The 25,190-nt window shown below is 42.8% G+C and overlaps 1 protein-coding gene across 2 annotated transcripts in view; it reads right to left on the bottom strand.

Annotated features, from left to right (window-relative positions):
* LOC125887559 (general transcription factor II-I repeat domain-containing protein 2-like) overlaps positions 1–25,190 on the bottom strand; it is a 476,753-nt gene that overhangs the window by 252,143 nt on the left and 199,420 nt on the right. Inside the window, exon 2 of one of the 2 annotated variants that reach the window (XM_049574503.1) lies at positions 15,026–15,570. The gene's annotated coding sequence lies outside the window, so the exon portion shown is untranslated. Of the gene's footprint in view, positions 1–13,683; positions 15,571–25,190 lie in introns of those variants that run through there. The other variant, XM_049574502.1, reaches the window with a different exon arrangement.

Here is a 25,190-nt window from a genome sequence, read left to right as displayed (position 1 = left end):
GGGATGCCGGGCCTCTGGAATTTTTTATATCGGCCTGCGGCGAGGATTACATTGATCTAAACGATACCTACCTGTACATGCGCGCGAGAATCACGAACCCCGATGGTACCGATTTGGTCCAAGCCGCAGATGTGGGTTTTGTAAACTATCCCGGGTGTACGTTATTCTCGCAGGTGGATATCATGTTAGGAGACAGGCTTATAACCCAATCTTCCAACACATACCCGTACCGTGGGATAATTGAGTGTTTAATCAACTACGGAAAGGACACCTTGGATACGCAGTTTAGCAGCGGCCTGTTTTGTAAAGACACAGCAGACCACATGAATGCTGCCTCCATAACCGGAGATAACGAAGGCCTAGCGAAAGAGGTCGATACACCGTCAACAGTCGCACTGTGGAATTAATAGCACCGATACACTCCGATTTGTTTTTTCAGGAAAAGTTATTGCTAAACGGTATAGACATTTCCCTAAAATTTATTCGATCAAAGGACGAGTTTGCCTTAATGACTGCGCAAAATAATCAATACGCCGTGAAGATCGTATCGGCTAGCTTATTTGTGAAAAAGGTGGCCGTGGCACCTGCCGTTAGATTGGCTCATAGCAGGGCACTGCAGCACACTAACGCTAAATACGCTATTGACAGAGTGGCTCTGAAAACATTTTCCATACCTGCAGGAACAAGAGTGTGCAACCAGGAAAATCTTTACATGGGACAAATCCCCAAATTCGTCATCATAGGCTTTGTTGACCATGAGGCATATTCGGGGAGCTATACCCGGAACCCCTTCTGTTTTCAGCATTACGATACAGAGTTTATTAGCTTGTACGCAGACGGGCAGTGTCACCCTGCAAAGCCCTTTCAGCCACTATTTCAGAGAGGTCAGTATGTGAGAGAGTATTTCCAGCTGGTACAAACTACAGGACGTCATTTAAAAGACGGGTCTCTGGCCATATCACGTAATGATTTCGGGAATGGTTACACGTTATTTTGCTTCAATCTGGAACCTGACGACGGTCGTGCAGGGAATGTATCACTGATTAAAAGTGGTAATGTGAGGTTGGAAGTCCGTTTCAGAGTACCTCTACAGCGCACCGTTAACCTTGTGTGTTATGCTGTTTACGATTCTGTTATCGAAATATCAAACAAGAGACAAGTTCTTTTGGATTATTACTAAAAAGAAGAAGCGGTATCAGCCATGAACACTATAGAGCTGACCGGCATCCTCAATAAAAGAATCATTAACGGGACAAATTTTTTAGGAGTCCTGGCATGCGACCAGCTGTCAAACCATAAAGGCACAGCGTTCCCAGCCATGCTGGTTGTGAATACACATCCCTCAAACATGCCCGGTGAACACTGGCTCGCTATTTATATTACGAAACAGAAGCATGGATATTTTTTTGATAGTTTTGGAAACCCTCCCGACAGCGACAAATTTCCATCGGAGATATACAGATACCTCGTTGAAAACTGTGCAGACATGTATTATTCCCAGAGGCAGGTTCAGAACAACTACTCTACAGCCTGTGGACAGCATTGTGTCTTTTTTCTGTGTCATATACAAAGAGGAATTCCTTTTACAAGAATGTTAAACATGTATAGTGCTAATCTGGCACGCAATGATGCTATGGTGTGCAAGTTTGTAAACAAAATACAGCCCTCTGTATGCCGTGGATATAATTTCACGTGTACAGTGCAGCAACATGCTGTGTGACTGTGAATAATTCTAATAAATAAAGAGAGAGAAAGCATGATCCGCAGTTCAGACATTCCATTTATTTAACACATTTGTAGAATACATTCATTTGGTCAAGAATTTAATAATAGTAATAATGAAAAATAAAAAATACATTCAATTGATCAAGAGTTATAAACAAAAATACATTCAATAGGTCAAGAATTTAATAATAGTAATGATGAAAAACGATGGTACATTCAATAGGTCAAGGGTTAAAACAAAAATACATTCATATGGTCAAGAGATAAAACAAAAATACATTAAATTGGTCAAGAGTTTAAAATGAAAATACATTCAAGAGTTAAAAAACAAAAATACATTCAAGTGGTCAAGAGTTAAAAAAACAAAAATACATTCAAACGACATTCAATAGTAAATATTAAAAATATAAAGAAATCAGAACAAATGTAACAAAATTACACACACCCTTTTATTATTAAAAATCCTCCCACTGTGAAGTGTTTAGTCTGTGAGGTAGTGAACGTGTTGAAGCAGGTGTCCTTAGTGGGGCGCTAAAGCACCCCGGTGAGCCTATTACCGACCGTTTTTTCCCCTTGCTTTTATGGGATGAAAAACTAGGGGCGTCTCCGATTCTTTTATACTCAGCTATATCCCCACGCACCTGTTTGTTAGGGATGGCCATTAAAGGTATGTTTAAATGGGCTAGGGTTTTTAGGAACACGTCCCACCCCAGTGGTCTAGAAATGTCTGAAATATTGTGTGATGCAGTGACACTTTTCACCAGGTCATACAAATGAGTACCGTGGAGGGGACGACCGTTAACAACAATTTCAGCGTTGTCTGTCCAGGATAAAACATGCTTTGAGCGGGTAATTGCATCTAGAATGTATTCAGCATTTCTCTGACTTCTTTTAGGAATGTGTTTTAACACACCCTCTAAAACCGTGTCCTTTTTATGCCCATCATCATCACCATCATCGTCAGGTCTGCGGTCCTCTGGTCTAATTTCGGTATCAGGCATTGACAGGGTCAGTACAGTTTTTTCACACTCACCCTGTCTCACCAATGCCAAATAACGCTGCAGTACTTGAGAGTATTTTTTGGCCTTTTCATATACGTCTGTGTCCGGTAGTTTCAATATGTCAGACATGGCTCGGTCAAGGTCGTTTTGTACTACCTGTCTTATGCTTGCAGTGTTTTGGTCCTGATGCTGCTGCTGCTGCTGCTGCTGTTTTAACATGTCAAGCTGATGCTGAGGAACCAAAAACATCTTCTGCGCATGCTCCATATTCTTCTTTCTTAACCTCTGCTTATCAGGCTTGTGATAAATGGTATAGCTGCTCCAAGTAGTGGTAGTAAAAACACGCCGCTCTGGTTAATCCTCTTTTTCTTCTTTAAATGTTTAACATTTTTGTCCGCAACCAGTCTGATGATGCCTCTCTTCTTTTTTAACTGAGCGTACTGTTTTTCTGTCAAAGGGATGTTACCTCTCAACACATTTAAAGCTATTTCACAGAGTGCATCGATAAAGTCTGCGCTAGCGCCACACACAATGACCCTTCTCATACCCGGCGTTGCTTTATATAACAACTCCAACATGGCTAGATTCCTCTGCAGCGTGACGACATTATTTAGCCCTTTGTTTGTTTTTAGGCATATAAACAACCTGCTGATTTGACAACAAAGCGGTTCTGAGCCTCAAGTGGTCTGGAGTGACAGCTTTATAATCTATGAGGAGATACCGTATGCGGAACTAGTGGCGTCAGTAAACGCCTCTAAAAATATTTAGTGTTTCGGAAACATCTGTTTGCCCAGGAGTGTAACCTGATATTTATCCCTAAGGTTTTTGAACAAGACAAGGTAGTTTGTGTTTAAACTAATGGTTCTGCTAGCCTTGCCTTGTATAAACAAATTTTGAACCAGATATATACAGCTGAGATTTTTATTGTGGACATATTTGGTGAATACATTCTGAACTTCTATATTGTCACTTGCGTCATTCATTAAATCGTCTATGACGAGTAGATTAGTCTTGTCCGGGGGTAATAGCTCGTCGTCACACAGGGAATCGGGTAACCCTTTAACAAAGTTGATGTCTCTTAATTTAAGGAGTTGGTCATATAAAGGTTGCCAGCATGAGTATACGTAGACCAAATTATCAATGTTATGTGAAATAACTGTAGATGCATTTTCAATAAGACCCTTGACAAAATATGTCTTCCCACAATTTGAGGGACCACTCACCACCAAACTAAACGGATGCTGCAGTCTTGAGTCAAAGAGATGTTAGTAGCCATAAGGTAGGGTGCTGTAGTCTGACAGGACTCTGCGCTTGTTATACACAACCTTGACTTTTTTGTGTACTACGTCATTTTTAAGATGAAACTTCTTTTTATCACGTCTGATGGTTTCCGCCTCTGTGATCACATGCATCTGAGTGTTCTGATTGGTCACAAAGGACTGGACCAACCCCTTAAGCGACTCGTGGGTGAGCACTGCTGCATTTTTGGCGTTAAGTGTGACACCCTTGCACTTGACCTGCGTTTTACCAAGTTTTGTGCAGTAGGCGTAACACTTTGGACCCCCAGACACAAACTCTGTGATATAATCTTCCTCTGGGAGCCCGCACACATCACCGTCATTGATCTCGTCGGTTAAGTCACCCAAGTATGAGCCTAGAGGGGGAACCCAATCACCTGGGCCGGACGTGAAAATGACGCTGTCCGTGTCACAGTACAGCACACGCTCCTGTAGCCTGTCCAACAAGTCATACAGCATCAGCCTAGCATAGGCGGTGGTCATAGCCCTATGAACACATTCACATCATTCACTCTGGACGCCTTACCATCTGCGTGACACCACTGGACAATGGCCACGCCATCGGATATAAACCCAAACTGACGCACGTCATAATGGTCGCTGAACATGAGCTGCGTGAATCTCTCCGGTTCTGTAATTAACTCGCAGGAGGGCATGTTACTCCGCATGCTGAATCTGCCCCACAATGAGTTCAGGAGAAGCTTGTTACAATTCCTGACCGCCTTGTTGACACAGATTTTGTCAGCATCGAGTAAAATCCTCCTTTTCATGGTAGTCACGTATGTACTGGGCTTTCTCTGCAGGAGTAATGACATGCCCGATAGCCTGACGCCTCCTGCTTACACTTCAAAAACGTCTTGACATATTCCTTGAACAAGGTGTCTGTCTTGTTTGGGAAATGCCACACTTCATCAATGCAGACAATCTGGTACCCCTTCTCGACAGCTTTCTGAAGTTCAAACAAGACCCACACACCTGACAGCTGTCGCTCGGCGTCAGTATACGCACAGACACTGGTCTGGTTTAACTCCGCAGCACACCTGCCACACAACGGAAACATGAGCCTTTTGTGACACCTGTAGGGCAGTGCGGTGGTACAGACCTCTGGGAGGAAGCACGGTACACTTTACAAACCCGAAATAGTTTTCTACGGACCAAAATCTCGGTGGATAATTTGAGGGTGTCCAACCGGTATTGTTTTTGACTGTACAGTAGGATACAGGCTTGTGAAATCGTAGTATCTTATTTTTTCATCTGCGTTATCAGCCTTGTGGTACATCTTGATGGCGTTTGTACGCCCTCCAAAAAGGGCTTGTCGTGGGTCGAGGCGTTCTTTGAGCCTGTAAGTGTTGAGGTGCGCCTGAACAGATGGGTCTGAACGTTTTAGCGCGTCCCACTCACATTCCCACATCACCACCTCACGCAGACCATGCACACTTTTCAACGCTGATATTTTTTCACAGAATGAGTGGTACAGACTGCCATAGGGTTTTTTGGTGACAGGATTCACTTCGGTCTGGACGCAACACTTGACACATCCGTGAAAAAAGCATCCCGCAAACTCGTAGCATGTGTTTGTGGCCCTACTATACCCATCCACAAAAAACTGCCCAAATTGTTGCTCACCGTGGTTCAAAGCATGTCTAATCTCGGAGCCTTCTACCCTGGCCACGTATTCCAGCCACTGCATAGACACCTCAGAATAGGTTTTATTCTGCCGTGTGTATGCGCCTTCATACGTGAGGGCAAGGGTGTCTTTGGGTAAGCGCGTTTTGAAAACGCCCATGCAACTCGGCGCCAGTGTCATGAGCGCGAGCGGGTCGAGGTCTGTGCACCTGATAAATGTCTCACGATAAATTAGACAGGCCTTGCGAAGCACTTCTACATCATTAACACAGTAGTGGCGAATTTCTGTCTGGAAATCAAAGGTTTTCTCACGGACGGTGTCATACCAGATCATGAACCTATGCTTGTCGCTGTCAGACATGGTGTTGTACCCGTAATAAGAGGGGTCGGGGTATTTCCCCACATAGTACTCGTTAAGCCCTGGTGTTGAACTTGTGCGGAAAATACCCCTTCTCCATGTCCTCAAAACCCATGGCAGCGGTGTCCTGGATAAACGCATGGGTAGAAAGCTGAAAGAATCGATCAGCGTTGCTGGAACGCCTTGTCATACATCAGGATGACCCTACTGCCACGCATGGTTACTGTGGGAGGGATCCCTGTTGCACAAAATATTCCAGCAGTATGTAATTATCAAACCCAGAGGCGTTGCGTGCAATAAATGTGTACCCCTTATATTTTGGCTGCCGGTACCGTTTAACAAACGTGTCAACGCATTTCAGGGTGTTGAAACAAAATTTGTTTCCCTCTGTGTCCATAGCACACACAAAGTTTGCTTCGTGCTTGCCCTCGTGATAACGTGTCTCAAAATCAAAAAATATGTATTTTGTGTGTGGGTTTTGTTTTTTCAGCGGCTGGATAAAACATTGGTGTACAGCATCGCTCTCATTTAGGCCCTCGCCGCAGTGTGTACACTTTGGTGGCTTGCATTTATGCTGCGTTCTTGCCGCATTGTAGGTTTTACCACACTCTTCACAATATTTCACTTTGTCACACGGCGCTGCGTCGTGTTTAGAGTGAGGGTGTTTATGCTGATTATAGCAGTGTCTGGACTTGCAGATTCGTTTACACTCTGTACATTTTACAGTGGCCCCTGTGTGCATGTGACACTGTGTATAACAAACATTGCAGAGGTATTTACAACGTGCTTAAACGGTTCTGTGTATGAACCGTAACAGTAGTCACACACATAGGTCCCGCCAAAGAAACCGGTTTTATTTACAATCAGGTAATAATGGTCATTGTGGAGGTACATCCACACAGTGCTGGCGTGTACAGCGTCATGGGTTTTGTAACACTGTAGGTGTTTACGCCCTGAACCATGGTGGAATACTACGATTTTTATGTTTAAGTGATGTTCAAATTTTGTGATATCAGAGAGCGACACCTTGTGGGTTTCATCAAATCCTACGGCGCTGTGCAGTTGTTTAGCATACTGCATTTTATCAGTGGCAGACAAGCTTTCATTAACAAAATGGGCGAGACAAAGAGAGAAACAAAGACTGTTCTGAGACCCGTCGTTTTCAGGGTTATACAGGTGCCTTCCCTTCTTAGATAAAATTTCATCATAAGGGACGCTTCCTAGCCTCAGTCTAGAACCACCACCACTACTACCACGTGCCACGGTCACAACAAACTCCAGATCATCATCTGTCAGCGTGTCATTACTCTGCACAACTTGAGAGATCACCTCCAAAAACTCGTCAGTGTTATATGCGTTGTCAGAGCTTAAAACAGCTTGCACATCGCTGGCTAGAGATGGTCCTCTCAAAACCACATTTAATACACTACCTGCAGGAGAGTCCTAAGGCTGCACCAATCACGCCTGACAACCTCTCTAACACTGTCAATTGCCTGGGTGATATTATCAAGACTAACGTCTCTGAAATCGACCCTCTGGCGAAATTCGGCAGCGTTGAATCTAGGTATGTCACGGACACGCAACTGTGCACCGCCTGTACTGGTAGATGGAACAGCAGGTGTTCCTTCTACCGGATTTCCTGCGCCGTGTTGACAGACCATAGAGTTACTCACAGAACCGACAGCAGCATGTTCAGCACAGACCCCGCGATCACACACATTCACACCAGAGACACTCACGGTCCCAGAACCGACAGCAGCATGCTCAGCAGAGACCCCGCGATCACACACATTCACACCAGAGACACTCACGGCCCCAGAACTGATAGCAGCATGCTCAGCAGAGGCTCCATTATCACGCACACATTCACACGAGAGACACTCACAGTCCCAGAACTGACAGCAGCGGCATGGTGATGCTATATTATCGTTGTCACTGTTGTTGTTATTATTAACACCGATTTCTACAATAACATCAGCATTAGATGTAGCGGGAGTAGCAGCAACACCAGAACCTGAACCACAAGCGAGTGATGGTGATGACGCTGATGATGATGGGCATAAAATTCTGTCTCTTAAAAACAGTGCTGTTCTCTTCTCTATCCCCCGCATTCTTTTTATAATGTATCTGGACCAGCGCATAACACTGCTGTGGCTAGCCAGTACATCTGGTCCAGAGGGTGTTAAAACGCGTTCCCTAACTGTACCTGTCAAAGCACGCCCCTCTGTAGTGCACTGGGACGAATCGACATTATCAGTAAAATGTGTGCTTTCGTCATCTGTGTCATAACGACCATCCCGACCTGGGTGCTCATTCATTTTTAACATTTTCCTCGGTGGTGCCATTATCTACGTTTACTTAACAATGTGCTCCTGTTTTTCTATACAGTGCGTCTACTAGGTTATTTATTGATGTTGTGATTGTGTGCTGTAATTCAATTAAGGTGCCAATGCTCTGTTTAAGCAAATGTATCTGTGTATTAAGGGCTCTGTAGCGTCGCTCGTTAGTTTTAGTGTTCCTAATCAGGTTTCGCCGCTCGCTTGCCAGGAGGAGGTATCGCGTCTCGGCAAATCTTTTCTGACGCTGTTCGCGCCTGATTAGCCTAGCCTGATGCCTGCACCTGATTTTGAGCAATGCGTTCTCTCTTGCTAGAACAGCCACTGGGGTGGGAGAATCAGAGGGTGAGACAGGGTCGGTAATAGGCTGAGGAGGGGTAGGCGGCTGCTGGGTGGAGGGCGGGGACGTATGGCTCAATACACTCTCAACATCAGCATCAACAACTACACCTACACCTACTGGATGAGGCAGGGGGTGAGGGATAGGCCGAGGAGGGCTGGAGGGATGGCTTGGATACGCATCAACAAACACTACACTCTCATCAACATCAACAACAACACCTACTGGAGGAGGCAGGGGAAAAGGGTTAGGCTGAGGCGGGCTGGAGGCCTGGCCTGGATGTGCATCAATAAATGCTATGCTCTCCTCCTCACCGTTTTCAACAACAACGTCAGCAAAAACACTGGGAGGAGGATATGAAGCGGGTATAGGTGATAATGTCAGTAAGTCGGGTAAGTTACTGTGTCTGTAATCACCAGTACTGTCTAACAGATCATCAAAATCTGGAATATAGTCAGCACCTCTTAATAATGTGGGGATTGTGGGAGATTCCCACACACACACCTCTCCCCGCCATGGAGCAGAAGCAGCACCAGTATCAGCAACGCCAGCCTTCACAGGTGTACTCGTAGAAAATAGATCTTTGCTTACTTCGTGCTGATGTTGTAGGCTGGTGTTCTGTGGTGGGAAGAGCGACTCCTGCTGACTCCACAAAGCCTCTGTAGATATTCCCTCATTAAATAGCCGCCGGTGCGGAGGAGGAGGAGGAGATGGTCCGTGTTCCTCACTGATCGATGCCCTCTCACGCTGCTGGGCGTCCGCTGTTCCGCCGACTTCCTCTCGACCGTTAGGAAACGAGTTCACAGACTCCCCGACCTCCTCGAATGTGCCGTTGAAGCACTCCTCAACAGCCGTTGGAGCCGATTCTACACCGCCCGATCCTAGTGCGCTCCCCGCTTCACCCGCAGATAATCCCTGGACAACCAGTAACGCAGCTACCGCGGCGCTTGTTTCTTGCGTGGCCGTCAGCTCAGGCGGTTGAGCACTGTTTATTAAAAAAACAACAACATTAACGTTATCATTATTATTAATATTATTATCATTATTAGGCTGCTATTATTATTATTATTAGTATTATTATTATTATTATTATTAATAAATAACGACGTGTCTTACGTGAGAAATCCTTGTCCTGACGGTGTAACCCTCTGGAAATTTTCAGCCGGGTAGTCCTGGTGAATCGCCCAGGCACTGTTATGGAAAAAAAAACAAAAAAACAAACAAAACGATATGTTAGCAGTATTCTGTATCCGACACATATTAACATAATATTCATATAAAGTAGCGTTAAAACATTGTGTCTTACGTGTTAAACCCGCTAGAAAACTGATGGAGGGGTCTCAGTGGCCTGCGCTGTGCACTGTGGAGAAAGAGGAGGTAAAACAGATGTTTGCAACGATGCCGCAAGCATTCCCCCATTAATGATAAATAAAATATAAAAATAAAACAGTCTTACGGTATAAAATCTCTAGCAGCAGAGGCTGGAGGGTCTGTTCTGCGCCTTTTCAATGAAAGTGAGCGTCTTTGTGCTGCAGCTGGAAAGTAATACCATTTATTTAGCTTAGTAACACACTCTTTAAAATAATAATAATAAAATACATTCATTAGATCAAGATTTAAAACGAAAATACATTCGTTAGATTTAGAATTTAATAACAGTAATAATGAAAATAAGTAAACACACACTATCACACACACACACGCACGCACACTACGAAATGATATGTTAACTTACGGCTGCTGCAGCGGGGTGCAGGGGCACGGTTTTCAACTCCGGAATCGTCAGCAGCTGGACCTAATGAGAAATTTTTTTTTTTTTGTAGTTGTTGTTTTTAGAATGTTTTTTTCTGAGAAAAATTAAGTATCTAGAGAGCAATGTTATCCAATATAGTTTAGGCACGCTTACCGTTAATTGAAGCCATTGTCCGCAGTAAAAGCTGTAGAAAAGGGTCCGCTGTGTTTCACGCAACCTAGACTTTTTTTTAAAAAAGATCCTCTGCTTGTTTCACTGGGATTTTTATACATTTGGGTAAAACAATAAACAAACACGACACACATCATAAAACCCTGATTGGTTGTTGGTCTAGCCTTGCTGTATGATTGGCTACTGTACTTTCTTCTCGTGTTTTGCCCGGACATGTCTGAACATTTATTACACCGAACAGATGCTGCACAGCAGGGGGGTCGTTGTAAAAACATCCGTGCATTCTTAATTCCTCTGATCTCGGACATCCCGGCGCCATGCGCAGTGGTCTGGGCTAGGTGAGGTGTTGAATCAACACTTGTCGCTACTTTCCGGCGAGGTGATGAATCAACACCTGTCGACATTTTTCCGGTGCAGGGGCGCAAGGAGGGGCTTTTGATTAGCCAATAGTTAGGGTTTCATTGGAAACCAGCCCCCCCAGAAGGAGGCGCTATGTTTAACCAATGAGAGCAGGATTTCACGTGCACGCACGTCTCACGCGCACGCGCATTTCACATGCACGCGCAAAGCTGGTCCCTATATACTACTATCCTCTCTTCCTTTTGTCTCTCCACACTTCTGTCCCTCTATCTGTTATACAACACATCTATGGGAGTCACCCCAGCTCTATCTTACTCTCACCCGGGTGAAGGTGAGATAAGAAAACCAGGTGTGAGCCATAAATTCAGGATAAATTCCTGAGTAGAGACTAAGGTTATTTTGTTAACCAACTTGAAATGTCTCTTGAAAGTAAACTATATATTTTATCCCTGTTCTAACATTGTAACTGTGCATAATCCCTGTTTGTTAGCTAAATGATGTTAGTCCCACTTCCGTAAGTCATAGTATGAGTTAGTTATAATTTCATGTGTTTAATCCCTCATTTAACATGGAGTCATACTGCCATCCTGTGGCGATAGTTAAGAAAGATTCCCATAGGAATCCCATATTATAGTTCAAGTTAAGAGATAGTTACATTGATTAATCAACTTGTCTTTATATGTGCTTTCTCATTTAGTATGTTAATGTAACTGCAGACTAGTTTGTAGTGTTTGTGCACAAAACCTTTATACTTGTGTTCCGCTGATATATGCGGTATAATAATCATATTAAATCTAATTTGATGGTAAGAGCCGATTTTTTTTACCATAATGGGAAGAGTATGTGTCTATCGCGCGTAACATGTTAAAGTAATCTTGCAAAATAAAGTTCATTAAGTTTCCTCCGAAATAAAGTAATGTCTAAACTGAGAGACCCGCCTTGCCTCAAAAGAGGAGGAGACCAACAGGTGACTACCAATGACTGTCAAGTGACAGCACAATGGGTCACTGAGCAGCAGCTGCAGTTTATAGACATATATATTTTATGTATCTTTGTCTTTTACTGCAATCAATTAATCTCTAATAAACTCAGAAATGTGACTAGGATGTCAAGGAGTTTGTCTGTGCCCTTCCTTCCATGTTGTCCTCTCATATATAGTCTCCACCATGGTGCTGTGTGGGGATGTTTCAGTCATTTAGCAAGAGGTACTGTAAACATGTACAATTTCTCAACTGACAAGTAGATGAGAAAAAAAAATATTTTGGCTTAAGTCAGCAGGAGTAACCTGAGACTCACTACAGACTACAACAACAAAATCTATGTAAGGTTATCATTTTCAAAAACTGCATTAGCACCTTCTATCCACCACTGAGAAGCTCAGTCATATCAGGCAGCAATGTCATATTTAACTGAGCTAATATCTAAATCATACTGGCTCATAAAAAATCAGGACTGAAAGCACTTTTCCTCTAACTTTCCAAAGTTAGATAAAATGGTTTTAAGAGAAGAAAATTTAAAACTAATAGGCTGTTCAAAGTTAACATCATATGTATGGTATGTACAGTATGTAAAGTGCCCTAGCCTATCTGCCTAGAGAGATAGAGAGCCGAGCATTCCATAAATATACTAATTTAGTGGGGGACAATCCACTAACACGATTTAATCAGTGTTGGGGAAGTTACTTTTAAAAAGTAGTGTTTGCTCGTTACTCGTTACTTCTTAAAAAAAGTAATCCCTTACTTTACTTAGTTAACCTCTGTGAAAAGTAACTTTTTATGTTACTCGTTACTTTTACATTACTTTTATGGTGCTTGACTTTGGGTAGAACCCCATCTCATTTCCTAAATGTGAAAAATCCGAGTTTCCCACTGGTATTTACCACTTTGGTGATAAAATAAAGATTAAAGAGTGAGAGTTAATTTGTGTTAACTAGGCTACATGAATTTGTTACATGACAGATTACTACTACTAATAGCCTATTTGCCAGACCTGCTGCATCACTGAATGAGGAAAATATTAATATTCACAGACACTATCTTTGAACAAATAGCGTCATATTCATGAATAAATCATTTTCTGTTCTGTTATTACGTGTGTAACTGTGAGACTGTGTTTGTGTAATAGACTCATACTTTGCAGTAAGCTACAGACCTGCACGAATAAATTAATTCATTTTCTCTTCTGGTATAGTATGGTAGGTACTTTATTAACCCCTCGGGGGGAAATTTCAATGTCACAGCAGCAATTTAAAATACACAAAATAGGAGCTGCTGCAACAGGCTGCCGTTCACACAGCGCCAGGAAGGTAGGCAGGTTATGATTGTTCTGTTTCTGTTAACACAATGCTGCATTTTATTGATGTTTTGGGGGTCGTTTTGATTTCCTTTGAGGTTCCGGGGTCGTATGTTGCCCATGTCTGAGGTCTGACTAGCGAGGTTAACGTTACATTAAACAACACTTACCCAGCCATACAAGTGCAGTTCGCTGTCAGTATATAGTCGTCTTGTTCAGAATCGCCCAGGTCTTGTACATTAGTTAACATTACTGTTTTGTGTCCTTGTCGCTGGCTCGGCAGTACTTCGGTCCGTATAGCACAAAAACCATCAGATAAATCCCGGTATTCAATATCTTGGACATGACCGCAAAGTACAAAATTTTACACATCAAGGGATTTATATGCCTTGAGGTTTTTCATGCGTATAAACGCTGGGTTTCTCCACAAGATATAAAAAAATGTCCGGCCACTGTAGCTTAGGCCATTTCGTTGGGTCGGTGACCCACTGACCCGACATTAAGTACGGGTCAGGAAACCTGACTCCGTTGCTAATTGTTAGCTTATTACAATAAGATAACCTGTCTTCGGTTGGCAAACCGTTAAAATAATCTGAAGAGGCGTGTGTATCTTCCATATTCCTCATACGATTCTTGATTTTGGCGCTCCTGTCTGTACTGTTGACATGGCAACTGTCACAGTTCCTGCCTAGTGCGCAGCTGAGGCAGACAGGCAGTGTCACCGTCAAATCTGTCCCCGGGAAAAGTAACGTTGAGCCCAACTGACAAAGTAACTACGTTCCGTTACCATATTTTCAGTAGTAACGCGTCACACTACTTTTTACCCAATAAAAGTAGTTACATTACTGTAACGCGTTACACACAACACTGGATTTAATGCACATGTTAATGTAGTTAAGATGTGCTGATAATATAAAATTTGAATTTTTAGATGTCTTACCCGTTAAAAGTCCGTCACAACCGGTCTTTTCTGCTGTAACTCCATTGTGCTGCCAGCATGTGCTGCTTACTTCCAGGAACTATTGAGAAGCCTCAAGATCCACCATTGCTATGAAAAAAATGGTCCATTCTGATATGATCAGGGAGTTGATAAGTAGATGCTTACTGCCAACTAAAAAATAATAATAAAATAGTTACTGATAGTTGGGCTTATTAAAATACTACTTGAGTCATGTAGGCCAGAAATTTATTTGATTTTGATTTGATTTATTTATTTATCTGATCGTTTTCAGTTTGTTCACGTTCATAATGAATCGTCCTTACGTACCAAAGTTTGTTTTGGAGTTCCGCAAGGTTCTGTGCTCGGACCAATCCTATTTACTCTATATATGCTTCCTTTACGTAACATCATTAGAAATCACTCTATAAATTTCCATTGTTATGCGGATGATACACAGTTGTATTTATCGATGAAGCCAGAAGAAAGTAATCAATTAACTAAACTCCATAACTGCCTTAAAGACATAAAAACCTGGATGAGCACCAATTTCCTGATGTTAAATTCAGACAAAACTGAAGTTATTGTTCTTGGCCCCAAACAACTCAGAGACTCTTTATCTGATGACATAGTTTCTCTAGATGGCATTGCTCTGGCCTCTAGCACTACCGTAAGAAACCTCGGAGTAATATTTGATCAAGATTTGTCTTTTAATTCTCATTTAAAACAAACCTCATGGACTGCATTTTTTCATTTGCGTAATATTGCGAAAATTAGGCCTATCCTGACCCAAAAAGATGCAGAAAAATTGGTCCACGCTTTTGTTACCTCAAGGCTGGATTACTGTAACTCTCTATTATCAGGTAGCTCTAGTAAGTCCTTAAAAACTCTCCAGCTAATTCAGAATACAGCAGCATGTGTACTAACAGGAACTAAGAAACGAGATCATATTTCTCCTGTTTTAGCTTCTCTGCACTGGCTCCCTGTAAAATCCAGAATTGAATTTAAAATCCTACTGTTAACTTATAAAGCTCTCAATGGTCAAGCTCCGTCATATCATAGAGAGCTCATCGTGCCTTATTATCCCACCAGAACACTGTGCTCTGAGAATGCAGGGTTACTTGTGGTCCCTAAAGTCTCCAAAAGTAGATCAGGAGCCAGAGCCTTCAGCTATCAGGCTCCTCTCCTGTGGAATCATCTTCCTGTTACGGTCCGGGAGGCAGACACCGTCTTCACATTTAAGACTAGACTTAAGACTTTCCTCTTTGATAAAGCTTATAGTTAGGGCTGGCTCAGGCTTGCCCAGTACCAGCCCCTAGTTAGGCTGACTTAGGCCTAGTCTGCCGGAGGACCCCCTATAATACACCGGGCACCTTCTCTCCTTCTCTCTCTCTCTCTCTCTCTCTCTCGTATTCTATTACTGCATCTTGCTAACTTGGCCATTCTGGATGTCACTAACTCGGCTTCTTCTCCGGAGCCTTTGTGCTCCACTGTCTCTCAGATTAACTCATATCGCAGCGGTGCCTGGACAGCGTGACGTGTGTGGTTGTGCTGCTGTCGTGGTCCTGCCAGATGCCTCCTGCTGCTGCTGCCATCATTAGTCATTAGTCATACTTCTACTGTTATTATACACATATGACTATTGTCACACTTGTATACTGCCAGATATTAATACATACTTTCAACATATTGTACCACAGTAGCCAGAACTATAACTATAATATTATTACTTTCAATAATGTTGTTGTAAGCTACTGTCATTACCTGCATCTCTCTCTCTCTCTCTTTCTCTGTCTCATTGTGTCATGTGGATTACTGTTAATTTGTTATGCTGATCTGTTCTGTACAACATCTATTGCACGTCTGTCCGTCCTGGAAGAGGGATCCCTCCTCAGTTGCTCTTCCTGAGGTTTCTACCGTTTTTTTTCCCCGTTAAAGGGTTTTTTTTGGGGGGAGTTTTTCCTTATCCGCTGCGAGGGTCATAAGGACAGAGGGATGTCGTATGCTGTAAAGCCCTGTGAGGCAAATTGTGATTTGTGATATTGGGCTTTATAAATAAAATTGAAAATTGAATAAAATTGAAATAATGATGCGGAGATATGTATTAGTATAGGCTGTAGAGGGAATGAAAATGGCAGCACAGGCTAGAAAACTGGCTGAAAAACAACAGAAGGTCCTCTAAGAACCCGAAAAGTTGGTTCTCAGCTGGAACCACAAAAAAAAAAAAAAAAGCAGGTTTTCCTTGACCTGAAATGCAACATCAGTGGACGCGTCATATTCTACAGGATGGGAAGAGAGGATGGAGAAGGCAATAATGGAGCAGTCGAATGAGAAACTGTGAGAAAAAAAGAGTGCAGTGGTCCCACTGCACATGAAAGTTGTATTTTGTGTAGTATAGTTTATTTTTCGGTTGAGTGAACGCTGGCGCGACTGGCTGCCGCTGCTCTCCGGTAATCTTTACGTGTTTTTATGGTTTTATGGCCTCAATGTGGCCTGAGTGGACTATTGTGATAGCACTTTGTGGGAGTTGAAGCGTCTACCTGCGTTTGACTACCAATCCAGCTACCACTCCTGTGTTTCTAGGTGCTTGCTAGCCAACACTAGCCTACCTGCTGGAAGTTAGCACCTGGCCACAGACACGATGTGGGCCAGCAAGCCTCTCATCTGGTCTGCTCTTATCTGGACTTTCCTGTTGTTTTGCCACCACCCGATGGCAGAACCGCTCCGGTATACAGCTGCAGAGCTTCTCTGGATCCGCTGGCATCTGCCCGTGCCTTCACCGCTGCCGCCGGTACTGCACCACCACCCGGACATCGCTCTCCTCCCCCGCCAGAGATACATCCATCGTGGGTCTCGCAGGAGCTTCAATCATGACAACTCCTCCACAGCAATAAAATCCTTCTGGTCCACTACTCGTCGTCCTCTCAGAAATTCCAGCAGGGTTGCGGATAGCCGTGGATTAGCTAGCCTGGTTAGGTCGGCTAATGCTAATGCTACCATCAAGCATGACAACACCACTGTTCGCTTCGGTCTGCTCAACATCCGCTCTCTTACGAGCAAGGGCCATCTCCTTCAGGATCTCCTCACTGGCCATAAGCTTGATTTTCTTTATTTAACTGAAACGTGGCAAAAGCCAAATGACTTTTCTCTGCTTAATGAATCCACACCTGCTAGATTTGTTTACATCTGCCATCCCCGTGGCAACGGTCGCGGCGGAGGTCTCGCGGTAATTCACCGTGAGAAGTGGAAAGTCCTGCCTGTGTCAGTCTCTGCATTCAGTTCATTTGAATGCACTGTGTTTATGCTGCCTGGACCCTCTCCCACTGTCGTTGCCACTATTTATCGACCCCCTAAGCCCCACACTGACTTTTTAACTGACTTTGCCACTCTTCTTACACAACTTTCCACTCTGTCACCTAACATAATACTTCTGGGAGATTTCAACATACACATTGACAATAAAAATCTGCCCCTCACCAGAGACTTTTTATCATGCCTTGACAGTTTTGGACTCCATCAGTACATTGACTTTCCGACACATACCAAAGGACATACTCTGGATTTACTCTGCTGCTCTGGCCTCACCCCCTCCAACTGCACCCCCGACGAACTTCCCATAACGGACCATTTTCTCCTCACATTCAGTGTTGCACTCTGCCTCTCTGCAATCAAACCTCCACGTCTCATCTCATTCAGGAATTTAAAGGACATTAATGTTGACACACTCTGCTCCAAAATTGACAGTATTTCAATCCCGGATTTTCTTTCCAACCCTGATGATCTTACAGCGCTCTACAACAATGGTTTAAACAACATCCTCAACTCTCTTGCCCCACTGAAAACTCGGACTGTTTCCTTTTCATCATCTGCACCTTGGTACACCCCTGAACTCCGGACACTGAAAACTAAAGGACGCCAACTGGAACGGCTCTATAAAAAAACTGGACTCACAATACACAAAAACATGTACAAAACCCACATTCTTTATTACAAAGACTCCATTGCACACAGTAAATCTGCTTATTACTCCGGTCTCATTACATCCAACGAAGGAAATACCAAATCACTCTTTTCACTCCTCCAGCCTCCCCACTCCTTAGCCCCCCACCTGTACTCTACTGACACCTGTAACTCCTTGATGTTATTCTTTAATGATAAAATCAACTCCATTCATCAGCACCTCTGTTCACACCCTCCTCCTCTCTCCACACCTGAACCCTTCCTCTACAGTCAGCCTTTTTCCTCCTTTCAACTCCCAAATGCCTCTGAAATATCCGACCTCATCCGCAAATCTAAGCCCTCCACATGCCTGCTGGACCCTATGCCCACAACCTTGGTCAAATCCTGCCTCTCCTCTCTGCTTCCCCTCATTTCCGCCATTATCCACTCTTCACTGTCCACCGGTATTGTCCCTTCAGCTTTCAAAACTGCTGCTGTCACCCCAATCCTGAAAAGACCTGGTTCAGATCCCAACGACTTCAATAATCTCCGCCCTATTTCCAACTTACCTTTCATCTCCAAAATTCTTGAAAAAATAGTCTCCTCCCAACTTCACGCACATCTCACTCTAAACAGTCTGTATGAACCCTTCCAGTCTGGTTTCCGTCCACGTCACAGCACTGAAACTGCACTTATCAAAATCACCAATGATCTCCTCACTGCAGCTGACACCGGTTCACTCTCCATTCTCATCCTCCTCGACCTGAGTGCGGCCTTTGACACCATCTCACACCCCATCCTCCTCAGCAGACTCTCCTCAATTGGCATCACCCACACCCCCCTTCACTGGTTCCATTCTTATCTCACAGACCGCGCTCAGTTCATACAGCTTAAATCTTTCTCCTCTGACCCTTCCCCAGTCACCACAGGTGTGCCCCAGGGCTCTGTCCTGGGGCCCCTCCTCTTCATAACCTACCTCCACCCCCTCGGCCATATCTTCCGCAAATTTAACATTAATTTCCACTGCTTCGCGGATGACACCCAGCTCTACCTCTCTTGCAAACCTAACTCCACACTCCCACCCCCCTCCCTCACATCCTGTCTTTCTGAAATAAAATCATGGTTCACCTCTAACTTTCTAAAATTAAACAGCAATAAAACTGAATTCCTACTCATTGGCACCAAATCCACCCTATCTAAAGTTGACACCTTCTCTCTCCCCATCGACAGCTCCTTAGTCTCCCCCTCCCCTCAGGTTAAGAGTCTGGGTGTCATCCTCGACAGTACACTATCCTTTCAATCTCACATTAATAGAATCACCTGGTCTGCTTATTTCCACTTGCGCTCCATCAATCGTCTCCGCCCCTCCCTCACCCCCCACACCACCGCTATCCTCGTCCATAGCCTTGTAACCTCCCGCCTTGACTATTGTAATTCACTCCTCTTCGGCCTCCCTCAAAAGTCCCTCCATAAACTTCAGCTGGTTCAGAACTCTGCTGCCCGGATCATCACCAAAACCCCCTCTTCCCACCACATCACCCCTGTCCTTCAGCAACTCCACTGGCTCCCGGTTAATCAAAGAATCACCTACAAAATCCTACTGTACACCTACAAGTCTATCCATAACCTCGCCCCTCCTTACCTCTCTGACCTCCTGCACGTTGTCACCCCATCCCGTGCCCTCAGATCTTCCTCCTCCCTCCATCTCACTGTACCCGCTGCCCGCCTTAGTTCTATGGGGAGCAGAGCTTTCAGCCGCTCTGCTCCCCAACTCTGGAACTCACTGCCACCTGACCTCCGTAACTCTGCCACCCTGCCCATCTTCAAATCTAAACTCAAATCTCATCTGTTCAGACTTGCTTACTCTCTCTAAACTGCTTCACACGGTCCCCCCTCCCTTTTTATTGTTTGTTGTCTTTTATCTTGTATTTTATATCTTTGTTTTTATATTTTCTGTACAGTGATCTTGGGTGTCCTGAAAGGCGCTTTCAAATAAAATGTATTATTATATTATTATTATTATTATTATTATTATTATTTATTTGCACATGCTGAAACAATGCACCTGAACAAATAATGTTCATTTGGTTTAAAGTGTTTTCAAACTGTGAAAGTGTGAAAGAGTTAGAAAAGAAGAGAAACCATAACAATGCACCTGGAACGGAAACAAGGACATTGAACCAAAACAATGGACATTGAAACAACGACACATTATTGCACTAGGCAAAGTTCAGAAATTAGAGAGTATGGTTCGTGTCTTCATTTCTGCGGACATTTCATCTGTGTTTTTCAAGGAGCTGAAAGGCATTGAACCCAAATCATTTGTTACTGTGGTACTAGCCTTGGGACCTGTAACACATACTTTATTCAGGAATTAGTTGAGCTTACTCAAAACTGAGAAAACTAAAAGAATGACCAGAAATAAATTAATGATTTTAAGTATATGCTATTGCTCTGATGGATGTGTAAGTAGGCAACTGTTTGCTAACATGTAAGCGGTAAAAACTTGAGAGGCTGATAATGTGTCAAGGTTGTGGCTTTTATCTTTTGCTCTCAAGTCACCACAAAAATTGATTAGTGCAGTTTTGACAGTTACATTAAGAAAACAATAAGCATTAGAATGCATGGTGACATACATTAAAGCTGCATTTGACATGTAGAAATACATTAGTTTTTGAAGAAATAATGTCCCATATCTCAGACACTGTTACAAAATTAAGTTCTAGTGTCTGTAAAAATAATGGACATAGCTACTGTGATGTTGCCCATTGGTTCATGGACTCCTGTTTTGAAGCCTCGAATTTGGCATCTTGGCCGTCGCCATCTTGTTTTTTTGAAGCCAGGAGTGACTGTATTTGGGCAAGAGACTGGAGCTGTGGAGGAGTGATGGGTGGATCTGACTGAGAAGGCGAAGACACTATCGACAGACAGTGTTCTAAAATGCAAAGGGGTAAGTTGTATAAAAGCCCTGTACATTTGTCACAAATGTTGAAATCAGCTATAGAGACCAAGACTGTTTTTTGTACCAGGCTGTAAACATGTTTATTTCTGCTGTTAAGTTGGGCATTTTAACATGGGGGTCTATGGGGATTGGCTGCCAGCCTCAAGTGGACATGAGAAAAACTGCAGTTTTGGCACTTGCATGTTGGCTTCCTTTTTCAGCCCCAGACATTCCTGCTTGGTCAGGTCACGTGAGTACTTTCAGTTTGGCATTTCCACCACAGACAGTACTCTTAAATATGGGCAGGATGCAGCACCCACTGTATTTTTTCATCACCAGTGACAGATGGAAGTCTGCAGCTTGTTTATTGTACATAGAACGGCGTTGCACGCTGACATTTCAACAAAATAGAACAGGCTGCAGTGAGAGTCTGTCTCGATGGGATATTTAAAAATAGCAGCTTTGTGCATTTAGTCCCTCTCAGGCTCTTTAGGGTGTGCTGATGGACTCGCTTTGTCAGTTCATGCATTGAGTAACATTACAAGAAAACGTTTCACCTTAAAAGTTGTCAACAGTCGGCCCAGTGAATAAAGTTAATGTCCTCTCAGTCTACAGCTGCTGTGAGAGGCCGCAAAACATCCTTTCATTTAATAGTTATAGTTTACAAATATATGTAAGACTTGCCACGATATGAGCAGTGGTTACATACAGTAAGCCTCATAACCGGCCACAACTCAGCCCTGAGCAAGAGTGTCCTCTATTGACCAATAAACGGACTGCAGTGTTTCCAGCTCCACCTTTTAGTACCAGATCAGTGTGCTAGGTACCCCAACAGATGGGTGACCAAAAATTTGGGAAAAATGTGTACCAAACTGCACTGAACTCTATTGGACTGCTTGGTGGAAATGAGGCCGTGTCATGTCATTTCTACCTGAAGACTGACTCTTAAGCATTAAAACCTTTCTGTGTAGATTTTTTTCTTCTTCTTTTTCTTCTTCTTTTGTGGCTTTGCTGTCCTTGATGGTTTGGTAAACCTCAGCATGATTTCATCTAAGAGAAGTTTGACGAGTATGATGTCACATTTTGTTAAACAGCGTCCTCTTGCGGTCATCATGTGTCTGAAGTGAAGTTTCAGTGAAATTGTTTTTGGCAGAAAATATTCAATCAGACAATAGGGTTTTTTTTCCTTATTATATTACATCTAATATTAAAACACTTGTGATCATACTGTAGTTATGATGCCTTGTGAGCACAACTGCATGGTGGGGGCGGCAGTAGCTCAGTCCATAGGGACTTGGGTTGGGAACTGGAGGGTCGCCTGTTCGATTCCCCATTCGGACCAAAATATGGAGCGTGGACTGGTGGCTGGAGAGGTGCCAGTTCACCTCCTGGGCACTGCCGAGGTGCCCTTGAGCAAGGCACCGAACCCCCCAACCGCTCGGGGTGCCTCACCAAGGCAGCCCCCTCACTCTGACATCTCTCCACTTTGTGCATGTATAGGTCCTGTTTGTGCATGTGTGTGTCTTTTGGACCTGTGTGTAATTGACAAGCAAGAGTGAAAACATTGAATTTCCCCTCAGGGGGATTAATAAAGTAAATAATAAAGAAACTTATAAACTTAACAGTGGGCTGAAAGAAGCTAAAAAAATAATTACTAATGTCATTGCCTATTTGTGTGACACAATGTTTCCTGTGTATCATGGCCCACAGCTAATGGAGGGGGATGATCTCTTTGGGAAATGACGTCTGCTTTACGCTGCAGAGTGAAAATATCTAAAAAGTCTGTCAGACTGCTGTTACAGTCGACAGTAGATCCACTGTAGTGCCTGCCTGCCCACTCAGCTCGGACACACCCACAAAAGCACAGTACCTTAATTTCATTTGCCTCCTTTTAGTTCATGACTTCTTTTACTTTTTGAGGATGTGAATGGCTGCCTGCTTTTTGGGGGCAGTGACTAACATGTCTGATGTGTCAAAATAAGAAAGACAACTCAACTTTTCTTCCTGCTGTCTAGATTTGTAAAGTGATGGTACCCAAATGGGAAAATATAAGATTTCAGTATGAAATAGCTGTGATCTTTCCGTCTACTGATAATATGACCAGAACACATATCCTTTTCCACCAAGAGGTTCCATTCACTTTCCTGCACCTAATTTCGAACCTTTTGGGCATTTCAGCTAAAAATAAATTGGTTCGGAACCCAAAACGGTGGTTCCTAGCTGGAACCAAAAAGTAGTAGTTTTTTGGGTTTTTTTTTTGACCTGTAGTGTTAACCATGACACCATCGGTGGGCATATCATATTCTACAGTTTGGAAAGAGGATGGAGAGGGCAACAATCAGTAGTGTAGTGGCAGGTGATAAGGTGGCTGCACTACTAGGTAGATGGGTAAATTAATAATGAGGAGGAAGTGGGTATACACTCTTATACATTCCAGTGGCTCTTTTGCTGATAGGTGGGTATACTATAAATGGCCAGAAAAAGAGGTGGGTATATCCTGTACAAATCTCAGAAAAAAGATAATAACACGCACATCCCAAAGAAATATTAAAAAGGTGCTGGATCATAAACTTAACATGCATCAAAAAAGGAAAAGATGATCCGCACACCGATAGAGCTCTCATTAATCCATTTATTTTCTGTCAAGTGACATTTCGAGCAACGCAGGCTGTGTCCTGTACACCTGTGTATACTCTCCACTACAACACTGGCAACAATAGAGAAGTTAAGTAAGAAATCAATGGAGAAAATGAGCTTGAAAATATCTGCAATAACAGAACAAAATAATAATAGCATTGTGCAACACCCTCCATAAATGACACATCTTTGATTACAATGGTTCTTCTCAAAACTGGTGGAAAGGCAGGCTGGTTCACTCCAACAGCAAAGAGTTCTAAACAGAATTAGTTCAAGAACCAGAACTAATTTGGTGGAGGGTAATAATAAGCAGGACAGAGCAAAAGAGAAGCACAGAAATTCAAGGGTGAATTTCCAATACTTATCTTATTTCTGTGCAATAATAGTAATAATAATAATAATAATAAAGCTTTATGACTGCTAAACACTCTTGGAGCAGGACACCAGGGGGCTTTAACTTTATGGTGGTGATATTCTGACCTCTAAAGGCTAAATGTGTAATAGCACTTGACTTTTAATGGCAAAAAAAAAGCCTAATTTAATATTGTCATTCATTTCACCGTTGGAAAAGATCACAGTATAGTACAGGCAGCCTATTGTATTTAATGCAAAACTTAAAAAGCAAACAAACAAAAAAGTGAGCTTTAAAATCAGAAAAAGCAGAAAAACAATCATAACAGCATGGACAAATCACCAAGGGTCAGCACAGTGTCCACAGAGAATCAAATGAGTGAAAGTGAATAAAATCAGCAGGGGACTATCATATGCTGAAGCTACTAAGTGAAGAGAATAAGACATGATGCAATGGTATGAGTACAAAGGGAGCTGCAGCAGAAAGTAAATGGAGCAGATCAGAATATCTGGGTGGACCAGAGGGGATTTTTTGGCATTTATTGCCATGGTTGTAAGTTGTGCAGTCGAAATTCAGGGACAATCAGAACAGCCAATAGTTTGCACTGTGAAAATAACAAAATCCAGTAGGTGGCGGTAATGCTATGTATTTGGATGGCAACCACCGTAAACCCCACAGAAAAAGAAGTTTTTTTTATTTTATTTATTTTTTTTTAAAAATGATTTTTATTTAAAATGTACAGAACATGTATGCAACATTCACATTACCGGGTACCGGGAAATACAATACATTTCCAAAATGAATAATTATATAGAAAACAAATATAAACATACAATACAAGACTGCACATTTAGTACAAAGGTAGTGCTTTAAACTGAAAGTTCTGAATAGAACTGTAATGTCAAACAACAAAGGGAGACAAAGTAATATAATAATAATAAAATAAAATAAACAACATACAAGGAGGAATATAAATTATCTATTTTTTCTGATACAATTGGAAAATGTTAAAGAATATACTCTTTTGTGCTTTTCTTCCTTTTATCAGTATTAAAGACTTCATGTGCAGTTTAAATTCATTATAAAAGGAAACAGAAACCAGCTGGGGGTGATTACATTACAAC

The sequence above is a fragment of the Epinephelus fuscoguttatus genome, linkage group LG4 (assembly GCF_011397635.1).
Source record: "Epinephelus fuscoguttatus linkage group LG4, E.fuscoguttatus.final_Chr_v1".
Classification (NCBI taxonomy): domain Eukaryota; kingdom Metazoa; phylum Chordata; class Actinopteri; order Perciformes; family Serranidae; genus Epinephelus; species Epinephelus fuscoguttatus.
This window is presented reverse-complemented; position numbering and strand designations above follow the sequence as displayed.